Genomic DNA, 20,542 nt, shown 5'->3' on the forward strand with positions numbered 1-20,542 from the left:
AGGTCAACCACAAATAATCCCACTACCTTTTAATATCATCCGATAACTAATTCAATGCCGATTTGTTGCTTTGCCCACTTACCACTTCAAGACCATCTGTAAAACATTGCCAGCTCAACGTGCGAGACGAGTGAGTTGCTTGAACATACACAGCAAAGATTCGCGTAGCGCTCTAGATTTGATATACACAGACACCATATTAGGAAAAAGGGGCGGGCTGATGCATTGCTGACCGATTTATTACACATCCAGAAGAATACATTTGAGTCGTTATAGGCTCTGGTATATTATGGAGCATAATAGGAATAAAGTTGTGACAAAAAAATTATCAGGGAGGAAAAATCTGAGGGGGCACGTGCCCCCTCACTTTGAATGGGCATGACGCCACTGACTCCGAAGCTGTTCAGTTAAGGTAAAAAAAGTTACTTAGTTCACCTTTAAGTATATATATGCTATTATTATATTAGGTGTGTAACGGTACGTGTTCATTCCGAACGGTCACAGCATGGACGTCACGGTTTGGTGCATACAGTCAGAAGACGAATACAGTCAGTCAAAGGCGATCTACACTACAATCCAGAAAGGAACGTGAGCAGTAATGCAACACTGTTTGCTAACCACCACAACAGGAAAAAGAGCAGAAGAAGAAGAGACTATCTATGCACCAACCCAAAACGAGATCTCGCCATTGGCGAGTTCAGATGGCACGCAAGAGCTTTCTAGTAGTCTATTCGCTGATTTTCGATTAATTTATCCACTAACTTCACGGAAAGGAAACTGGGATGTTTGTTTTCTTTACTTTGCAAAAGCACAATGTTTTGTTTTTATTGGGAGTACAGCCTTTACAGTTTCAAATGATACTCTTATCTGTATGACCATAAATGACGGAGTATTTTAGGTTGTTTCCGCTGTTATGAGACAAAATCATTTGGCATTTGAGTCGTGGAAGTCTCACTGCTACAGTCCAGTGATGAAATATGTGCGTCCTGGAAATGGGAAGCCTCAGGTGCCGCTTCACTCACAGACACATCGTTGAAAGGTGAGTAGGCTGGTTTTCTCCTCTCTCATCTTTTCTGTGATTTCTTGAAAAAGCTTAATACTCAACTGTGCATCCGCCACTGTCACTCTCATGTGCAAAGAAAACTATTCTCTAAGTATTGTTTTTCATTATTCTATTTATTTTTTACAAGAGATGCTTTTCAGTTTTGTAGCTGATTGTGACCAACAACCTTTTTTTTTTTTTTTTACCAGCAATACAAAAAAATATGACCTGCTTAGTGCTTAATACACTAAAGGAGTCTGAACTGTACCTCAGGGGGACTAAATGCCGCTAGGTGGAACAAACTGTAATTTGCACTACTGTCTGTTAAAAATAAATGAAAAGAAACCTAGCATTGGGGATTTGTTGCTTTTTCCTGTTGTATCCAGTATTTAAACAACACACACACAAACCTTGTTTCATTTTGAGATAGCGATCACTGAAAGTAAAGATAACTTGCAGTTATGCAAGTGAGATTACATGTTGAACCACTTTGACTGATTCAGAGAGTTCGTTCAATGAAGGATTCATTATACTGATTCAAACTGAAACTTTCTGAATGATCATTAAAATAACCACATTTGTTTGGGTAATACTGGTTGCTAGGTATGTTTTGTTTATTCGCGTGCATCTCAATAGAAAGACGTTCTTTCTTGCAATTATTCAGTGGCACAGTTCCTTTACACACTTAATTCTGACTACAAGCTTACAACTCAAATAACCACTGGTGTGCGAAGGGCACTGTGTGTGTGTGTGTGTGTGTGCAGACTCATAACCAAACATGATCTATATGCAGTATGAAAAATTTCCAATCCATCCTGATTCCTGACATAGTAAAATCTAATGTCCTTAAATAAACATACCACAAAATCCAAAGTCAGCACTTGAGCAAAAACAGATAAAGAAAGTAACTATAACAGGATCCCCGTTTTCAGAGGTCTGCAGTATTTCCCAGAATGCAACAATAGTGCACAATGTAACAGTCTAATTTCAGAAACCGGTAGAAAGGGGTGATGTCACTGACTCTGAGACAAAGTACGAGCCTGTGAGGTGTGTGTGTGTGTGTGTGTGTGTGTGTGTGTGTGTGTGTGTGTGTGTGTGTGTGTGTGTGTGTGTGTGTGTGTGTGTGTGTGTGTGTGTGTGTGTGTGTGTGTGTGTGTGTGTGTGTGTGTGTGTGTGTGTGTGTGTGTGTGTGTGTGTGTGTGTGTGTCAAGGGGCTTGAAATAGACGGACATGGTGAACAGAAAACTCTCAAGGCTTCATGTTTCTATTCTCAGCTAAAAAAAGAAATGCTTTCCTACTTTTTGGGTTTAATAAATTATCATCATAAAAAGAGGAAAGTAAGAGGACATAATCACGATCTCACAAAGAAACTGAGGGAGGTCCATTTTAAGTCTGATAGTGTTGATGGAGCATCTACACTGAAATGTCAAATTTGGTGTAGTAATCGGACTGAGATACGGTTCCCCAAAGCCCGTGTTTGCAACTTCCTCTTCCTCTCACAGATGATTACATGCCTCGAGCACAGGCTCTTTCAAACCAGCACAACTAACAAGCTACACACACACACAAAGACTCACAAAAGAACGGAAAAAAGGGTGACGGAGATGGAGGGAGCTGTGATGCAAAAACTGCACCCAGTGCAGAAAACAAACACAAATTGATTACCAATGCAAAGCCCGGCAGAAACAACAAGTACAATTAAATACTTCAATTTGCAATCATTCAGCCATTTTGTGGTGTAACCCAGATCAATATGCATTACTGTCTATTTAAAGTTTAGACTGCTATGCACACACATTGTTTAAAGAAAAGAAAACAATGACCACATTTTCACGTGGCATACTACATGTGTATACACTGTTGGACAAATTAAAGTGTTTAAAGATATTACATTTTTTTTAAAGTCCACAGGGCCAAAAGAGCCCAGAAGTTGAAGAAACATCTAGTTACGTAAATTTACACACAAAAAATGCCAGCATTACATGTGGAAAGATTGCAATAGAGTTCTTCCCTTTCAGACACTATGTGTGAACTGCTTCATTGTCACACTAAATTACCTATGCATTGTGAGTAAAACTGAGCTGATATTAATTCACACTTTATATAATAAAGAATAATTACATAATGGCATAATTGTCTGCTGCATATTCAGTGCGTACCTGTTGAACTGAGGTCAGAGAGGGTGAAGGAAGGCGGTCTCGTATCCTACAGCGCAGGGGCTCCAGATGAGGGGAGGAGCTTGAGGTCCCGCCACAGAAACCTGTTACTCACGCATGCTCCCTGTAACAAACAAAGTCGACTGTTAGGGGAATTACACTCTGTAACAGTAACACTACATTAACCACACATTTATTAGTGATAAGTACACTATACAGTATAGAAGCTGAGCTGATTAATCGGCTGATTTTTGACCAACTTGAGATTATTACTTCAGCAGATAATCCTTCAGTCAATAGTTCAGTCAATGAATAATTCACGTTTTTAAGTTGAGTAAATATTAAAATAAGCATACACCACATACAAACACATAATCCCTTGTTTATGTGTGTTTGTCTCTAAATACCTACAAAATGATTCCTTTTTCATAAGATGTCCCACATCTTCCTTTTAAAAAAGGTTTCAAGAGAAATAATGATTAAGTTCCAGACTCATGGGAAATCAAAAATCGCTTTATGAAAATGAAGCAGCCGCATTTAGCGTTCTGCATGTAAATCTATCAAATGTAAAACAGAGGGAAGTCATGATTGGAAAAGACTGCATGACTATTTCAGACAGCCTCTTCTCCTCTAAGTTAGTGGTCTTTCCACACTAATGTAATATTTTCCTATCCTTCAATACCTCCTTCTCATGATTATCAACTGAAGTGTTTGTGTGAGAGTGCATGGTGTGTGAGTTTGTAGAGATGATGCCATCCAAATCATTTGTTCCAGGTTATTCTCCTATATGTGGCTCAGGCATACTGCATTCTGAGCTAAGATGAATAAAAGATCAGCATGCAGCTCAACATTTCTTTTAGACGGAGAGTGACACTCGCACACACATTGGCAGTGAGGTCTTGAGCGAGGTGGTGGTCACTGAGCCGCTACGCTTTATCAAAAGCACTTCTCTAATCCTTCAAACATTGTACAGGCCTTTCCACAGTCCACCACACAACACACACCACATCAAAACGCAGAGACTGTGTTTGTTAGACAACTTCCCAAAAACCTGAATGTGTTTTTGAGGTGTGTGACACTGCTAGTGCTAGCGCCTTTCCCAGGAGCCATGGTAACTGCTGCTAGGTGAACAAAGGCCCAATTAAAGACTCTCATCTACTGTGGGCAGGTAACTACGACAACAAACAGTCTTTATATCCTCCACAAAATTCAGACACACATGCACATATTGTAGCATTTTATTTTAGTTCACTTATTAGTCAGTTTCTTGTAATGATTGTAGTTTTAAATGACTTTTTTTTACTATAAAAACTACACAAATTCAAACTATCATTCGAAATAATTATATATGAATTACATGTTGTTTATTAGCATTACTCAGAATTTAATGTACTTTATCATTAGTCTGTCCATTTTCACCAGTATGGTGTGGATAAAACGATTTACAAAGTAAACAACTTAGCGTTCTCTACGATTCTCTTAACGTTCACGCTATCATTTTTAACACCGAACCTAAAAAAAAAAAAAACACGCTTTTATGACGTATATTTTGCGACGGAACTTACCGAAACACCAAAACAATGCTCTATGCTGGGCTAAGGAGGAGACGCGATTCTGATGCCTGTACTGAACGGCAACATCACGACTATGGCGAGAAAAAACAGGTATGCGTGAACATTCTGTCCTTTTAAGATTAGACCCTAAAAAGGACAGAATGTTCATGCATACCTGTTTTTCATTTTTTTTTTTACATTTGTTTACTTTGCATTTTCGTGTAGGCCTACTGTGTTTTATTCTATTTATATGTTCAGTTTTTTTAGTTACAAGAAAAAGTCATTAAACCTGTTATAGCACGACAACACTTTTTTTTTTTTGCAACTTATTTTAATATCGTGATAATATCGTATACCGTGATAAAAGCTTCAGCAATTATCGCAACATGAAAATTTGATACCCGTCACAAGCCTTATTTATTATAACAGCAAAATGAAACTGAAACGTGAAATGTGATATTTAAAAATAAACTTGGGCTAACATGCATCTTTCATTTGGCACACATTTAAATGTGTGTGTTTTGAGCATGATCTGCGTGCTTGGCACTAACTGCATTAATAAGACGCTTAGGAATAGAAGTTGCAGGACATTTCAGATTGTAAAAAAACACGTCTTAAAAAAGATTTTAAAAAAGATTACAGATGCACAAAATATTAGCACCATATCTGTTACTGGTCTTTATAAGGAAACGTTTACATTTTTCAATTTCAAAAAGTATACTTACTATACTTGGTATAATTTCTATCTTTTCTTTTCTTTTATGTGTATCTTTTCTATAATTCATATTTCTAACTTCCTGTTTATTGTGAAATACGTTAACACAGGACAGAAATGTATGTTTATCAAACCATTTTTTAAGCATTTAAGACTTATTTGCAAATGACCTTCAACTGCCTGTGAAATGAGTCCAACTGCTGAACACTGAATTGGCAGTCGTATTTAAATATGCTGATAATTACCATGACATGTCCTAAATGATCTGTTTGCATATTAATTTCCATAAACGGTTTCAAAATGGAGGACTCGGGTGGAGTTTCGTTTTTTCGGACACGTCTACATGATAGATCACTCTGTTGTATTTCAAAAGAGTAAGGAAAATCACTTTTCCACGATATGCCCCTTTAAACATACATTTTCATAAACAAAATAATGTAAATGGTTCATAAATGATAAGGCTAATGCCAGCCTCACTTCCTCCCTCATATAAGGCTTTGTAAATCTCTCTTTGTAGAGAACCACTAACAAAAGTAATCAGTATAAAAATGTGTAAGGCAAATGACCAGACACAAAACCACACATGGACATGCTGAAACATGCTACTATTCTGTGTATTTCAGCAAATAAAATGTTCTCAGGCAGACAGTGCACACACACACACACACACGCCCTCTCACGCAGCATGTCTGCCCTTTATTTTCACTGAACACAAAAGAAACCACAAAAAGGAACTAACATGAACCCTCTAGCAAACACACACATATAATAAAACACTAAGGTGACACTGTGTTTCTCAATAAAGATCAATTCACTTTTCAACAGCAAGGGCTCCTGGACTACATTGCTCACAAAAGCACTTACTCTTCCCTCTTTAACACTTTATCACCCTCAGAGAGCTGCACTCCTCAGGTGAGCTGACTCGCTGCCCTATTAACACACATTATCTCACTCACACACACAAAGCAACACCTGCTGTGACACATATGTAAACGTCTGTATCAGTATAATTCCAAATTAGACAGTAAAGTCAATTAAATATACTATAATCTAATATACTACATTGGGTATATCCATCCAATACCATATCAAGAAAAAAATAGATAGGCCTACATATTTTAAAATTCTAAATGTAAATTTATATTTATAATACGTTTACTACCGTGTTGGGGAAAGATACTTTTAAAAGTAATGCATTACAATATTGAGTTACTCCCCCCCAAAAAAAAGTAACTAATTGCGTGACTTAGTTACTTTTTACTTTTGCGTTAGTTTTTCTTACCTGGGCTGGGCTTGCTTGTTTGTTTTTTAATAACAATAAAAAAGTTATATTTTTGGCAAATGTTAAGGCCCTTTCACACCAAAAATGAAATGAATAAGCCTAAGGTTGAAGGAAATGCATATTTACGCCTGTACAGTAGAGGGCGCTGCTCAAACAAACCTTTCAGAGGCTGTTATTCTTGATTAAAGAACAATAGGATACAGGAAAAGGAAGTTCAACACTCTTATTACTAAATATAATCTAAAGTAATTTTTGCTTATTAGTATGGTTGAATTGGATCATTGAAGGTCAGCAGCAAAGACATTGGTTAATAAAGTGAGATTAAATACATAAAGTATATTTGTGTAATTTAAAGGTGCTCTAAGTGATGCGACACGTTTTTTAGGCCCAAACATTTTTTGTCACATACAGCAAACATCTCCTCACTATCCGCTAGCTGCCTGTCCCCCGAACACACTGTAAAAAAACGCGGTCTCTCTAGACACCACAGGCTCCACAACCGGCAATAAAAACAAACTGGGCTCACCCGCACCACGAAACACAACAAACAGTGCTCCAGCCAATCACCGACAAGATGCATTGGAGGGTGGGGTTTGGGGGGTTAGTGCGCGTACACATGAAGGGGGTGTGGAGGAGAGACGAGAGAGAAGCATGAAGAGGGAAGTTTGAATTATGGCCGACACACGACCAAAGAGACTACGTTTCGATGAACAAATTGCAAAGAAGAGGGACAAGGATAAGGGACAAGGATAAGGAACGCGTAAAGTCCCGAATTTACATCGGAAAAACCCTCGAAATGTGGCGAGAACTCCACCGGCAGAAGGGCTTCCAATCCAACATAGTTACTCTGTTTTTGCAGAACAGGTAAATCCATTTTTCTTTCTAAACTGACGTTCATGTTCGCCAAACCAACACAAGGATGTAATAAGCTAGAACTATGCAGTCAGCGTTAGCTTTGGTGAATACAACATGTATGTTTCTAGCAGCTAGCGATCAATCTCTATTGTAAATGATCAAGCAAATTCACAGTAGGGCGACAATTTGTGTGAATGACTGTTTTCACCCACGGTTTGTTATGAATTTGAATGTTCATTTATAGGCTATTGACAACTTTGACTACATTTGTTTACGCCGCCGCCGTTGTTTATGCTCACTGGGAAACGCGAAGCTAACGTTATCTTGCTATTATTGCGTCCTTTTATGGGAGCTATAGTTATAACCTCAGGTGGCGAAACGATTAAGATAATGTTTCTCTTTTTCTGCATTCTGTACTGCAATATATAAAAGCATTTATCTAACTTGGCGACATTACACATTGAATGAAGTATCAGTAAAACTTAACTTTGTTTGTAGTGACTATTTTGACTTTCCTTTATGCCGGAAGGGAGGGGAGGAGGGAGTAGACGGGATGAGGAGGAGGGAGGGTCTAGCTAGCCTCCGTTTTGTTTGACAACAATTCGAATGTCAACAAGAAGTTACGACTCCGATTCGCTTAGAGCACCTTTAATATAGTTAATTCTAAAAGTCTGGCGTACAATTCTGAGATTGCATTTTACCGTTTTTATTCATTTTAAGTAATACTGAATGTTTATCGTACAAGTGAGAAGAGTAAATGCATGTTCACATTTAGTCTAGAACTAAAATAACCATCTTGTATACATAGCGCACACAACACCTCACTTTATTTCTCTCAACATGGGGACAGGAGAGCTGTCAGTCAATAAATGTTAAAAAGTAACTAGCGTTACTTATTTGAAAAAGTAACTTATACATTTTGTTATAAATTGAAAGAGTAATGCGTTACTGTACTAGTTACTTGAAAAATTAATCTGATTACGTAACTCAAGTTACTTGTAATGAGTTACCCCCAACACTGTGTATATATATATATATAAATGTTTCATGTATGTATGAATATAGTATTATTCATAGTATATAGTAATACTATAGCATTGGCAAAAGCTTTTGATGCCTGTGCCATTGTAATCAAGTGTCAAGTGTTTGAGAATTGATGCTGGAATTTCAACTCATGTCTATAGTGTCAATAGAATAATATGTTTGCAATAATATTTTCATACTGTTTTTCTAGAGCTGATGTCAATAGAGCCATTCAGTGATTAATCTACTCAATAGCTTTGAAAATTATTAGGCATGATGTTTTCAAATTAATTGCTGCTTGAAGGAACATAAATTACTCAGCTCTGTCAATGCACCTTTCATGCATGCCAAAGAAAAAAAATATTCCATTTTCCATTATCTCTCTCTCTCTCTCTCTCTCTCTCTCTCTCTCTCTGACACACTGTCATATGTTCAGGTTTGACGCCATCAGGGCAGCATGACAGGATACACAGTCTCTGTTCCACTCCACAGCCTGACACTGACTTCCTGCTAATGGATCCGATCATCGGTGCAATCATCATCCCACACCATAAGGAAATAGCACAAACTATTTAAAAAAAAAAAAAAATCTCACTTTTTCACATGCACACTAGAAAATATGTGCTTTCTGACTCAGATTGATACTTTCTTCATGAGATCAGCAGTCACATTGCTTTTAGTTTCAAAGAGGTTTTGAAACCAGACAGAATCAGACAGTACAAGCCTCATTCACAATGACACCAGTCAATCAAATTCCTACAGAAAACACAGACACTAAAGCACAGGAGTGTACTTGGGGTACTTGGTCGAATGCTAATACAATGGTGAATAATTTATTAAACCTCAAACATTCAGTGATTTGTGCATGTGTGGGATATTTCTAGAAAATTTTATACTACATTTTTTGCATCCAAATATTTTTAAGAGTAGCCTAAATATGATTAAAATAAGAATTCATCAAAATGAATAAATTTTGTCTACAAGTATAGTGGACTTCTAAAGACTTGCATTCAAATTTATATAGAATTGTGAAATAATAATATTAATAAAAAAAATGTAATAAACACTATGGATCAGATTTACTAACAGCTTGCGCCAGCGCAAACCCTCTTTTGGCGATAAGAAACTACTGTCAGGATTTACTAACGACATGCAGTGAAAACTTAACGTTGAAAAGGCGTAGACAGGGTCATTTTTGTGGCTGACCTTATTGCTGCATTTGTAGAAGTTTCCCTTTCAGACACAAGATTTATGGGAGGAGAGTATTAAAGGAATCATTCCATTACTAAGGTTTGCGCTAGTCAATTAACTGGTATTTGCGTAATTTTTTACAGCCCAAAAAAGCATGTCTTAAACCAGACGCTAATTTGCACTGTTACTGGTAGATCGCGTTGGTCATGGAAATGATCTGGCTACGTCTGTGTTCTTTCATTTGTGTAAGTAGGTCACGTGCAGAACTTTCCATTCCCGTTGGCGCTTTTTTGGAATTGCGCTCTATCGCTAATTTGCCCCGTTTAGTAAATCTGGCTATAATAATATATAATAAATATATTATTATAATTCTAGAAAATGATCAACAACAATGTGTTTATAAAGTAGCCTAATTATAGAATGAAACAAAGTTACATAATTAGTTATTGTGTAGTTTTTTAAGGTTAGAAAATGATGCAAAATATCCTAAAATTATATCAAAGTCCATAAAAAAAGTAGGCATGCCTTAATCTTTGTGAACCAGTTCAACCTAAAAAAAAAAAAAAAAAAGATCCAACTCAACTATTTATTCATGAACTAGATATAACTATTACTCAAATAACTTAAATTTCAATGCGTTTCTCCCACAAAACCATCATCTGGCTTCAGGGGAGTGGTATGGACTACTTTTATGTTGCTTTTGTGTCTAGTTCGACGCTTGAAATGTTCAGTCTCCATTCAATGTAACTTACATGGAAAAGAGCGACTAGCAAAATCTTCCATTCGACGGAAAAAAGAAAGTCATACTGGTCTGGAAAGACATGAAGGGGAGTAAATGATGGCAACATCCTTTAATCTTCCTAGTAGTGCATTCATCTGACTGCACATCAGAAAGGGCAACATGACAGGATTTTGAAGGAAATCGTAGCCCAAATGTCAATGTGGCATGTCATAAGTGCAGCTGCTAATGTGAGTGAGACTAAGGAATTTACGAGGGTTTTATGGTGCGTATGGACGCACATGGCGTGTAATATCGTGCTGAGTAAAGCGCTGGCACTCAGCCAGCTGTTATACAAAGCCTGCATGGTTTGCTTACATACGATACAGAAGTGGTCAGAGACCATAGTGTGTGCCATTTCGCAGTTGAGCATGTGAAACAACACACACCCCGGGGCCTTTACTACTATGAAGAGAGTGTGTGTACGTATAACAGCATCGGAACATTAGGTACGTCATTGGAGCCGACGAGGGAGCAAGAGTGACTCTGTCCATCTGGCTCCGCACCACGCCTAAGAGAGCATGAGAAACGTCTGAGAGAGCTCAGCCTCGAATGACACGCGGTACTCAACTCAAGACAGACGGTTAAAACATGCAAAACATCTGTGTCCAAGGGTGGAGAAACTGTGTGTGTGTGTGTGTGTGTGTGTGTGTGTGTGTGTGTGTGTGTGTGTGTGTGTGTGTGTGTGTGTGTGTGTGTAAAACCCAGAGAAACCAACAAAATGTTCCTCTTCATTAAAATGCAAAGCACGCAAGCCACAACCTCATCCAATGTAATAAATCTTGCACACAAAATCCATCATAAACCCAACAACAAACTTCTTTCTTACTGCTATAAAAATGCAAAATTTCAGAAGCATCACAAAACGGCAACAGATAAAACATGTTTTATCATCTCTTCATTATTGAATGAGATAAAGAGCCTCTACACTCACCTCAATAACTGTCTAGCCAGGGTGTATTGTTAACTTTTTGCTACACCTGCCGATGGCCAATGGCATTTTAAAAAGTTAAGGATATAAAATACACTATTTGTATTTCTTCAGATCTTATTAGATTTCTGTGACATTGGAGCATATATATATATATATATATATATATATATAGAGAGAGAGAGAGAGAGAGAGATAGATTGGCTATATATATAGAGAGAGAGAGAGATAGACAGATAGATTGGCTATATATATATAGAGAGAGAGAGACTATATATATAGATATATATAATTATGATGGATGGATGGATGGATGGATGGATGGATGGATGGATGGATGGATGGATGGATGGATGGATGGATGGATGGATGGATGGATGGATGGATGGATGGATGGATGGATGGATGGATGGATGGATGGATGGATGGATGGATGGATGGATGGATGGATGGATGGATGGATGGATGGATGGATGGATGGATGGATGGATGGATGGATGGATGGATGGATGGATGGATGGATAGGCTACAAAGACTTGTATTGAAGGACTGAAACAAAGATGTTGTTTTTACTTTAAACAACACCTTATAAGATGCAACTTACAAATTCATTGATAAGCGATGTCACTGTTAAAAGGACAAAAACAAAGATATCGCTTTCCTCAGTACACATTCAAACTGATTTTGTGATTGTGAATATAAGATTGGCCTGAAGAATATCAGTTAGATACAGGTAACGTGCTCGCTTAGCCTAGTTGATCTCTCTCTCATAATACTCTACATAATATAATAAGCTTCAATGAAGTAACTCACAATTCCTTCGTTGCTAGTTCTAAAGTGACATTTAAGAATTAGTAACGGAGGCTTGCGCTCAGCTGTTAAACTGTCAACTCGAGATTTGAATCCATGGCAGAAGGAAGAGGTTCAGCACTAAAGAGGGTTTTTAAAGACAGTCTGTTGTTGTTTCTTATTTATTTACAAACATGTGCCGTCAAACTGTTGTATAAACGCAATATCACACTCGTAGCCGTGCAATATGGCTGTGTGTTGATATAGCGCAAAATGCACAGCTACTCGTGTGATATTGGTCATACACTGGCACATGCAGTCTGAGAGCTGGTCCGACAACAGCCACACAGAAAACAGGATTAAAGCATGAAAGAGATTCATTGGGATTGAGATTGGGATTATGACTGACATGCAGAAAATCTGGAGGCAGATTAATTTTCAAACTCATCCAGCATATGAATTACCCTTGAACTGAACCAATTCAATGTTATTTGATGACTTGAAGTCAAGAGAAAAAAAAAAAAAAAACATTTCAGTAGTTTTAGTCTATCACACTGTACCAGTTTTGCTACATAGCTTTTATAAAAGGCTTCTAAAAATGCCTGCAAATAAATGTACATGTGGAAAGAGAACAACATGTCACCACACAAGGGTGAAGTACAGATTGTATGACTGCTACGTACAAGGGTCAAGTACAAAGAAAAGATGTAAGATGTGCTGGAGTTCTCAAGGCTACTTGTTTGTCATTGAGCTGGAAAAGTTAGAGCAAACAAGACTATGTAGGAAAAATGACATACTGATAGTACTTAGGGCTTTGTTCCCTAAAATAAAACAATTGCTCCCTTGAAGTTACAACCTGATGTAATAGTCATTGCTCTTTTACAACCACTTTGAATTGAATTACTGAAGAAAAAAAAACTGAAAGTAGAAAAGGATGGAAATGATTGCTGTCAAATTAAGCTAATTACTGAAGAAGAAAAAAAACATGTTTTGCAGTAAAAACTGTTGCACTTTTTTTAAAGACACATTTAACTAAATGACAGCAATATAGTCTTCAACAGTCTCCAGTCCTGATCCATCACATGTAATCAAGAGCACACTGAAGTTTGCTCTAGTGTAGGCGTGCATGTGTTTAGTTGTGGTGAGTGAAATGTGATTCTCTTCAGTGCGGCCCACAGTGATCTCAGTCATATTACAGCCAACACCCCAACCAAACCCCAATGCACACACATACTCTCTCTCTCATCTTCAATCTCGTTCTCTCACTCCCTGACCCAATTTCTTTCTCTTTTTGGGTAGAACATTTCACCATAAGATTGGCGGAATGAAACTGTTACAAAGAAGGAAATGGTTGAGAGTGAAAGAGCTGAGTCTGAAGAGTGTAAGCTTTGTAACATCATGCACGGCTCCTTCTCTTTAAACTTTTTTCAGTTTCTCTATCCCCCATCTCAGCGTCTTTCCCTCCTCCCTCTTAAAACAACTAAAGTCGTAAATTTAAAGGGGAAAAAGGAAAAAGAAACAGCGCGGAGAGCTTCCAGACGTGTCCTGGGTGGGCGGACAAGCTGATATAAGAGCCATAGAGCTTCAAACAGCCTGAGAGTTGGACAGAATGATGAGCTTCTATGCTAGTAAGAACACACTATACGATTAAGAGAAGGGTGTTATTATGGTTTATAATAGGGATTGACTGCTTTACCTTTAACTACATTTAATCTGTCTTCTTTATTGGCCTGTCTCTTTAAATCCCAGACATGCACACAATCAGGAATGTTCTCTGAGAGAGCATGTGGTTTAAGAATGTGTAAGAGAGGGGGGGAAAAAAAATCCACAAAATTTTGAATCAAGTGAATCAAGTTGAATCTTTTTTTATATATTAAAGGGATACTCCACTTTAAAATGAAAATGCTGTCATCATAAACTCACCCTCATGTTGCTTCAAAATTGATGAATTTCTTTCTTCTGCTGAACAGAAAGGAAGATATTTAGAAGAATGTCAGTAACCAGACAGTTTCTGGTACCATTGACTTCCATAGTAGGAAAAAAATATACTTTGGAAGTCAATGAGAGCAGAAACTGTCTGGTTACTGATATTCTTCTAAATATCTTCCTTTCTGTTCAGCATAAGAAAGAAATTCATAAAGGATTGAAACAACATGAGGGTGAGTATATGATGACAGAATTTTCATTTTAAAGTGGAGTATCCCTTTAAAACGTTTATTTAATATTTAGTATCTATCTATAAATTACAGAAACGTCTGTCTGTCTGTGTGTGTGTATGTCTGTTAACCACATATCTCTCGAACCGTTAGTCCGATGGATTTCAAACTTGACAGGTGTCTCGCTACGGTCACGAGTAAGTGCAGCGCCAAGTTTGACGTTGTTTGGATGAGAAATGCTAAAGATATTGTTAAATATATCATTTTTTAAAGGTCAGACTGATCTCATGAAATGGCGTATGTATGACACGCCAATTCGTATTTCCATTTTTGGCGTGTTATCAACACGCATAATTGATTTTCAGCGTGTTTATCAACGCCGGTGACTTAACGTTACATTACTGTATATATAAATATATATGACCTACCCCAACCGCGTCCCTAAACCTACCCGTCACTGGGGTTAATACCATTTATGAGTGTTCCCCTACCATCCTAGGAAAAAAAATATTGTTCCCCAGATGTATATATACATTTTGCTCAGTTTCGCTCGGACATTTAACGGCGTACACATACACGCGGAATCACTCTGACGTTTAACGGCGTAGACATACACGCGGAAGATGACGGTTCGTTTCGGCGTGGACATACACGCGGATAGCTCAAAATGCGTATAAATAACACGCCACTTGACTTGAAAGTGGCGTGTATGTTTACGCAAAGTCATGATGTCATGTTGCAGAGGTTGTGGTTTAAAAATAAACATTCTGACATTAGAGGGTTGTATCGGTCAAAGAAGCCCCAAGAAGGTTGTGGTTTAAAAATAAACATAGTTTGGTTCCTTCTGAATATTATAGTTTGGTTCCAGAATGTGATAAATCCATTTTGATTAATTTGAGTAAAAATGTGTTTTCTTTACCAAGAAAGTGGCAAGATGAAAAACACTATTTTCTGTTTAAAACTTTCACATAGTATCTTTAGGTTACAATATCATATAAAATTCAAATCCAGATTTGGATTTTCAAAGATCTATTATAAAAACGGATTATTTTCCCCAAAAAATGCAATAAATTCATGACACTTTTTTTTCAAAATGCTATCATATTGAAACTGTTGAAATCAGCCATCACTAAGAAATATCTCCTGAACTTTTTTGACGGCGATCAGCTCACAAAAACTGATTTTGCACGGGCACTTTGCACTGCTCCCTGAATCGACGCGTTTATTCATTTGTGGATGTTAACAGAATCTGTAAGTCAGCTATGCTGTTTACTTCTGAATATTATATTTCATTCTGGTGCGCTTAAAGTTATCGCTACTGTGTAACGATAGCCTATGCTATTCACCAACTGAACATATCCTATTCAATGTGTTCACAGTCTCTTTCACGGGCATCATTTGTAGTAGCCTATTCACAAGCTTCCTCAAGCATAGCGTTTTCTCGGAGTTCACTGTGTGCTTTCTACCATGCACAAATATGTGTGTAATTGTAACAATGAGCACTCAAACACACCAAACCAACAATTACTAAAAACACACTCAAAAACTGATTTTGCACGGGCATTTTGCACTAGCACTTAGAAGGTTGTGGTATTCATAAACACTCAGTCAGCTACACTGTTTACTTCTGAATATTATAGTTTATTCACAGCCATCATTTGTAGTAACCTAGCCTGCTCCCTGAATTCAATGCGTTCACAGTCTCTTTCACGGGCACCAAACCAACAATTACTAAAAACACACACAAAAACTGATTTTGCACGGGCATTTTGCACTAGTATTTTATAAACACTGGAAGACTTCCTTAAGAAGTGTGGGGCCAGTACGATCAATATTTTCATTCAGCAAAGATACAGTATGTGATTTCTGAGAAACACTGTTGATATTTCAAATCAACCTCTCCCTTCATTGCTCTGCCCCCAAAATGCATAAACACGCAATGCAAGAGTGGATATCTCTTTATCATAGCTATATAAAAAAAATAAAGCAAAGATGACAATTGAACGACACAGAAGAACAAAAAAAATTAACATACAGTACACAAGCAAGAGTTTATCGTTAGTCGCCAGCAGCACACCAGCTCCAGACAAACAATGCCACTCAAAACATTTCAGAATGTTCTTAAAATGCATTCTAAAAACCTGAAAAATATGAATAACATCTGAATAATATGTAATAAATAATTATTGACAGTATTAAAAAATTTCCAAGATAACAATACCGTGCATGTTCATTATCGTGATATATCGTATTACCGTATATCGGCACGTCTAGTGTGCTGTTTCGGTCTCACCTGCGTTCGTGTGCTATCAACACCCGGGTGATGGCGACGTAAATGACTGGTCATATTCGATGTATTGCTTTAAGCATACGGCACTCGCATCAAACAAACTTTGTGAAGAGTTAATGTTTTTTCCACGTTTTTTGACCATCGCTGTTGTAACGTATTGGGAAGCCAGTTCTCAGACAGAAGATTTATATGATGTAGGCAGTGGCTCTATCAGCAGCTTGACTCCTTCACTTGTCATGTTGAACTGCAACACACACCATCCACACCTTTTTTTTTCAACTAAACCATATTATAGATGCGTAGTCTTAATTTGAGATTAACTGTGGTGAAAATGTGTGCTGAATCGTGGGTGGAGAACGGTACGGTTTGGTTTATTACCGAGAAGCATTACACTTTGGTTTATTACCGAGAAGCATTACACTTTGGTTTATTACCGAGAAGCATTACACCCCTAATAAATATATAAAGATACAGAGAGACCGAGAGATAGAGAGATAGAGAGAGAGAGAGGTCCATAAATCAAGTAAACATCTTAAAGAAAACAACTAACCAACCATATTAAAAAGAACATACAAGTTTTTACATATGGATCACAATCATGTGACACAATATGGTTTGGGTTGGGTTCGGGTTTGTAATAGAGGATGACACGGTAGTGGATTTTCACTCCTGTCCCGTCCCACTCCCACAGAAAGAAATCTTGTCCCGTCCCACTCCCAGACCAAAGTTTAAAAAATAATCCCATCCCATCCCGCTCCTGGTAAATTGACTCCCACTCCCATCCCGCTCCTGTTTAAACTGACACCCGCTCCTGTACCGCTCCCATATATTTTTTTCTTCAATTAGTGTTTAGTTAATACATAGAATTTGATTTAATCTGCTCTCCATCCTGTTTTAGACCAGCTCCTGAGCCCCTGTTTCTAGATTTTCTCCAGAAAATGGAAGACAGCAAATAAAAGAAAAACAGTACATAGTTCACACCATGTCTACAATAGTTTAATAAACCCAAACAGCACATAAAGCTGCATTTTACTCATTTATTGTTGAGTAAACAATACATTTATAGTTTTTTTTAATTACATGTTAACGATTTTCATCAATTATGCTCTTGCATAATGAGTCCATCTTAGTTATATGTTGCTGTGTAGGAACAAAAGTGCATCTACATTTCTGGATTGAGGGTAGAACGCCTCTCCTCTATCAGTCTTCCCGCAACACTGAAGCTACGCTCAGAAGGAGTACTTGTTGCGGGGATAGCTAGCAGCCTCTTGGCAACTGATACGAGCCCACCTGACATTTCCCGCCAGAAGTAAAGAAGACACTGGAAACGTGTCAACTTATGGAGCTTTTCCATTACCAGTACCAGCTCAACTCGACTCGGCTCGCTTTTCGTTCCGTTTTCCATTGCAGATAGTACCTCCACAATAGTACCTGGTCATCATAGCGACGCCGCAGGAAACTGCCGTGACTTAATCTTATACGCGAGACGTGCGAGACACACCCGCTACCCACACACACAGGACTATGGAGGAAATCGAGTGTATGCTGTTTTTGGATGTTTTTGTTTTTGTTTTTGCTGTTTTTTATTCAGGATACTTCGTCTGGCGCGTGCAATGATGACGCAGTGAATAGTGACAATTCTCTCTGACCAATCAGCAGTCTGTCGTGTTTTCACGTCACATTTTAGTATCGCCTCAGCTCGCTCAGAACCTCGCCGGAGGTGGTACGAAAAAAAGTACCTGGAAGCGGGTACAGGTACAACTTTTACACAGTGGAAAACCAAACAAAGGCGAGTCGAGTCGAGCCGAGCCGAGCCGAGCCGAGGCGAGCTGGTACTGTGTAGTGGAAAAGTGGAAAACTCCCTCCATCACTGCTCTTTGAATTCCGGCGGGAAGCCGTGACAAAAAGCACTGATGGCTTCTGGGACGGCTGGGTCGTGTAGTTATTTTTTAATTGCGTTACATTGTAGGCGTATTAAAAGGAAACTACAAAATGGTGCATTTACTTTTTTCTTTTTTTGTCGTCTTTGCTATTGGTTGTTTCCCGCTCCCGTCTGCTCCCGTTAACCATTTATCCTGTACCGTCCAAATCCCGTGATTAATAGCAAAGATGACTCCCATCCTGCAGGAATCCCACGGGAATCCCGTGACCCGTGGGATTCCCGAAAAAATGTCAGCCTCTAGTTTGTAACTAAATATAACTTTTTTTCCGCATGTCTCCGCTTCCTTCCACTGTAGAAAAATAAAGCCAAAATATCCCAGTAACAGTCATTGCGTTTACATTGTTAGGAGTCAGAGTCTGCACCTATTTTTTTACAGTCTATGGTCTGCACAGCAGTGATCCTGAGGTGGAGCTCCAGCATCAAGGTCCTGCCCACATTCCCACAGACTCGATCGCAAGCACAGCTGTCAATCATGATGTTACACCCTTTTTTTAACTAAAACCATACTTATTGGGAAAACAAACACTTGAACATATGTCTGCCTGATAAGAACTACCTAGGCTGCAGTGTTGCCAGATTGTACGGGTGCATTTGATTGTGCGGGTAAAAATTGGTTTGGGAGGGTGGTTTAGGGTCAGTTGAGCTGTTTTCAGCCATCTTAATTTTTATAAGCTACTTGGTTAATAAACAAAACTCAAGTGTGCATGTATGCCATAAAATCAGTCATCATGATGTTAAACAGGCCCACCACAGGGTCGGCTGGCATTGGTGCTGACGTCGCCGACGAGCACGCACTTTTAATCAATCAGCGAACAGCAGGTGGACGTGATAATTCATGAGTGACAGGTTTTTAGTGCGATAACTTGTAGCTGAATATTCAAGTGATCGCTACGCCAAAGTGACATTAATTATAATAAGCTCTATAAGAATCTACAGTAAAGAGCGGGAGTGTGACGCAATTCTAAAAACGTGGATTACACCTGTGGTGAGCGATGACTCGAAGGCTCTTTATAAATATAACTAACTCTGAGAGCACAATTGAATGACTTCATTGAGATCGAAAATAGGATGACTCCTGTCCATCGTCATGTGCCAATGGCCTGACCAGGACATCTGAAACTTTTAAACCATCCCAAAAATGATGTAGCCTATGGTTTTAAAAAATGGGAACTGCTGCATCTGTGTAGATGGGAGAAGGAAAGTGTATGCGCGTTGTGCACACACTACATTATGGCCAAGCATGCGCCCTTAAAATAGCATCTGAATAATGCGCTACTGACTTTAGACTAGGTTTTTCCTGGTCTGGGGCGGAATTGTTTTCTGGAACTGCAAAAGAGCACCATGGAAGGTTTGCGCTGGAACACGCCTCCTCTTTTCACTGAACCGCTCCCGGGAGCGCAAGTTCATTCCCTAATTTACCAACGTGCGTCTGTTGAGGGAAAAGTCTGCTGTGCGTCGGGTGCAAAATAGGAATGATGCATGCGTCGGTATACAAAGTCAATTGTGCTGGGTGTAAGATAGGGCCCGCAGTGTTAAGTCCGTGTAAACATGCACACACAGAACCTTCTGTGGGCTGGATGAATGAGGAAGTATTAGAGAGTGATAATGAAGTCTAATTGTATCACTGTGAAAGTTTTTCTCCATTTTAAACTTGACATCATAAACACAACACAAACATATGCTGCCACAGTCAGTCATTTAGCCCACCGCATTGGGAAGAAGGGATGATCAAGCATTCATTTCTCATCTTTGAATCCAATTGTTGGCTCACCACTTTTTCTATGAGAAAATACCAAGAGAATTCAGCATTTAGCAGGGAAATATTTTTCATTTATTCAA

General features: G+C 38.4%; 1 protein-coding gene across 2 annotated transcripts in view; it reads right to left on the bottom strand.

Annotated features, from left to right (window-relative positions):
• Positions 1 to 20,542, bottom strand: part of galnt1 (UDP-N-acetyl-alpha-D-galactosamine:polypeptide N-acetylgalactosaminyltransferase 1) — a 102,290-nt gene that overhangs the window by 52,490 nt on the left and 29,258 nt on the right. For both annotated transcript variants that reach the window (XM_082149646.1, XM_082149647.1), the window contains one exon: positions 3,202 to 3,322. The gene's annotated coding sequence lies outside the window, so the exon portion shown is untranslated. The remainder of the gene's footprint in view (positions 1 to 3,201; positions 3,323 to 20,542) is intronic.

The sequence above is a fragment of the Leuciscus leuciscus genome, assembly GCF_965113295.1.
Source record: "Leuciscus leuciscus genome assembly, chromosome: 20".
Taxonomy (NCBI): Eukaryota; Metazoa; Chordata; class Actinopteri; order Cypriniformes; family Leuciscidae; genus Leuciscus; species Leuciscus leuciscus.